Genomic DNA, 3,698 nt, shown 5'->3' on the forward strand with positions numbered 1-3,698 from the left:
AGTACAGAAAGTGGCATTTTCTGAAAAAGAAAGAACATAAATTGCAAATAAGCTGTAGCAACAAAAATTTTTCCTAAAATTTATGAGTGCCCTCTTTTTCACGCTCTGTCTAGTACTCGATCTGTTTCTATTGCTCGTCTTCAAGTGAAGCTATTTTTCTTGAACTTTAGAAGGAAGAGCTCCCTATTTTGTTGTTTTGATGTTGTGTTAAAAAATGTGGCACCATTTTCTGAGACTTCCTGGCTCTGTTTCTTTTCCACAATTTTACCTGGACAGTGTTTTTTCTTTGTCTCCTTTTTTTCCTGCTATTCTCAGTAATTGCTCTGCATTGTAGAGGCACTTTGTCTTAAGAGGCAACAGTGGGCAGACTTGAGTGTTCATCGGGCTTTGACCACTCCAGACCTCTCAGACCGTATGAGAGACCCCTTGCAGTCGCCTGTTCTGGAAGTGCAAATCCCCTCTAAGTTTCAGCTTTCCTTCTAAAATTGGCCCTCCAACTTTCCATGAGTATCTCCTGGCTGTTTTTGTTATCTTGAGTCTGTCAGAAGTCTGTGGCTTCCCTCTTATTTCTCTTGATCAGATGCTAATACCGTGCATGTCTTGTATCAGCTTTTATTCCAACTACTCACACTAGCCACACAATTGTATTGTGTGGCTAAGTACTAAGTAGTTAGTACTGTTTGTACTGTTTGTTTTTTCATGGGGAAGATTCGAAAATTGTGCAGCTGTTGCCACGTTTATACCTTGTGCACTTTATGCATGTTATACGTTGATAAAAATGTTTACTTAAAAATAATGAGTATTGTGAACCACTAAATGCCCCTGCGCTGACACTGCCTGATTTAACTAAGCCTTTCCAGTTGTACGTGGCTGAGGCTCGAGGAATAGCAAAAGGAGTCTTGACTCAGAAACTGGGACCTTGGAATAGACCGGTAGCATACTTATCTAAAAGATTGGACCCAGTGGCCTCTGGCTGGCCGGGGTGTGTGCGTGCTGTTGCAGCAACTGCTGTTTTGGTAAAGGAAGCCCTAAAATTAACTCTGGGACAGGACTTGTGCATAATCGCCCCTCATTCAGTAGAGACTTTGTTAAAAAGCCCACCAGACAGGTGGCTTTCCAATGCTCGGATAACTCAGTATCAAGTGTTATTATTGGACCCTCCTAGAATTCGCTTCCTGAAGACAGCCTCTCTCAATCCTGCCACCTTACTTCCAGATGACAAACTTTCAGAACCATTACATAACTGTCATGAGATATTGGAGTCTCTGACAAACTTACGGGCTGACCTTACTGACCGACCCTGGCCAGATCCTGATGAGGAGCTATACACAGACGGGAGCAGTTACGTGGATGAAGGAACTAGGTATGCAGGGGCTGCGGTGGTTACCAGAAATCGGGTTATCTGGGCACAAGCTTTGAATCGAGGAACTTCAGCTCAGAAAGCAGAACTCATTGCTTTGATCCAGGCCCTAAGGTGGGGGAAGGACAAAGTTATTAACATTTATACTGATAGTAGATATGCTTTTGCTACTGCTCATGTTCATGGGGCACTTTACCAGGAATGGGGCCTTCTAACTTCAGAAGGAAAGAAAATGAAAAACAAATCTGAAATCTTGGCTCTACTGGAAGCTATATGGCTACCAAAAAGAGTGGCCATCATCCATTGCCGGGGGCACCAGATCGATGACTCTCCAATGGCAAAAAAAAATGCGTTCGCCAACGCCGCGGCTAAGAAAGTTGCCAGAAAACCAGTGGGGCCTCTTCACATTCTACCTGTTCTGCCCGAACGACTTCTGCCACCTTCACCAACTTATACAAAGAAGAAATTGAGTTGGGAAAGACTTTGGAGGCTAACACTATTACGGGGGGTTAAAAAACCCTTCCGGATAATAAGATCCTGGTTCCTAAATGTTTAGGGCGACAATTAATTAAACAAATACACCAAAATACGCACCTTGATAGCACAAAATTAACGGAGCTTCTCCAAAGAGACTACTATATACCTAGTCTACATCAGATGGTCCAGCAGGTAACTACAGGATGCCTTGCCTGTGCACAAATTAATTCAGGTAAAAGAATAAATTCTTCTCCTGGGACCAGATTGAGGGGACAAGTCCCGGGAGAACAGTGGGAGACGGATTTTACAGAGATAAGGCCAGGTAAATATGGATATCGCTATTTATTAGTATTTGTTGATACCTTCTCAGGTTGGGTGGAAGCGTTTCCCACAAAGTTAGAGACAGCACAGGTAGTGGTAAAGAAGTTAGTGACAGAAATTGTTCCTAGATTTGGCCTCCCCTTAGCTCTGGGGTCCGACAATGGTCCAGCGTTCATCGCCAAAACCACTCAATTATTGGCTCAAATATTAAAGATAAAATAGAAATTGCATTGTATTTATATGCCTCAGAGCTCAGAGCAGGTAGAAAAAATAAATAAAACCTTGAAAGAGACACTGAGTAAACTAAGAGCAGAGACAGGCGAGGACTGGGTGAGTCTCCTTCCTTTCGCTCTACTAAGAGCTAGATATACCCCTTATATAAAAGGCATAACTCCATATAAAATCATGTTTGGCCGTCCGCCCCCACTGGTTCCTAAAGTGGGGGAGGACAAAATAGCACAGTTAAGTGACCATTCCCTTCTCAAGTCCTTACAGGCCTTGCAGCTGAGTACCCAGAAAACTCACGACCCGGTCAGGGCTGCGCACCCAGGCCCTGCTAACCCTTCTTCTGACAAAGTTCCATTCCAGATACAGCCTGGAGACCTCGTCTGGGTACAGAAGCTTCAACCCGCTGCTTTGGAGCCCAAGTGGACCGGACCTCTGCCAGTAATCCTCACCACCCCGACGGCTGTGAAAGTAGCAGGAAAGCGCCATTGGATGCATTATACCCAGGTCAAGAAGGCGACTCCAGACCAAATCCCAAGAGAACAATGGATGGCTCAGCCCACCGAAAACCCGTTAAAGATAAGGTTATTAAAACATTCCTCTGGGACATCCTAGTCGGTGTAGTGGGAGCGAGTCCCCACCAACCTATAAATTATACTTGGGTGCTCACACAAACGGTAGATGGCACTATAGTGACTCAGAACTCTACGATATTCTCACCTCTTCTTCATTTTGATTTGTGCCAACTCTTGGGGGAAAATTACAATAAACCTGTGATAGGAAAGCCACCCTACCAAAAAATCCCCGAGTGGGCTCGCCTAGAACCAGCTTATGAATGTGGATCTGTTAACATAGAAAAGGGCCTACAGGACATTCAATATTATAGTTGCCCTGCCACTGGCCCTCTGTATTGTCAGACAAAGGGACATTACCATTGTGCTGAATGAAACTGTGTGACTGTGGCTACTTGGATAAACAATGACCCTGATATTCTACTGATAAAAAGAACCCATGCTTGTGCTTCCCTAGGAACTTGTAATCCTGTGACTATAAGTATTAAGCAATGGCAAAACCAAGCTTGGGCATCAGAAAAAACTTGGGGATTCCGTTTATATGTGACAACAGGAGGATCCAATGACCCGAGGGTCTCCCTCACCATACAGCGGTTCACCCCTGTTCGACAGTTCAACCCCATAGGGCCAAACCGGGAAATTTATTTAGGGCCCGAACTGCCGACTCTGTCACGTCACCCTATGATGTTAACTGTCCCTACACAGAGTCTGTTGCCAGGTCCTCGCCGGAAGCCTGTGCTTAA

The 3,698-nt window shown here is 44.6% G+C and overlaps 1 long non-coding RNA gene across 1 annotated transcript; it reads left to right on the forward strand.

Annotated features, from left to right (window-relative positions):
* The first annotated feature begins 1,283 nt into the window (after positions 1-1,283).
* On the forward strand, positions 1,284-2,773 carry LOC105823970. Its single transcript, XR_001138177.1, has 2 exons — positions 1,284-1,363; positions 2,736-2,773. It is a non-coding gene; the product is annotated as an uncharacterized LOC105823970 (long non-coding RNA).
* Positions 2,774-3,698: the final 925 nt, after the last annotated feature.

The sequence above is a fragment of the Propithecus coquereli genome, unplaced genomic scaffold, assembly GCF_000956105.1.
Source record: "Propithecus coquereli isolate 6110/MARCELLA unplaced genomic scaffold, Pcoq_1.0 Scaffold701, whole genome shotgun sequence".
Taxonomy (NCBI): Eukaryota; Metazoa; Chordata; class Mammalia; order Primates; family Indriidae; genus Propithecus; species Propithecus coquereli.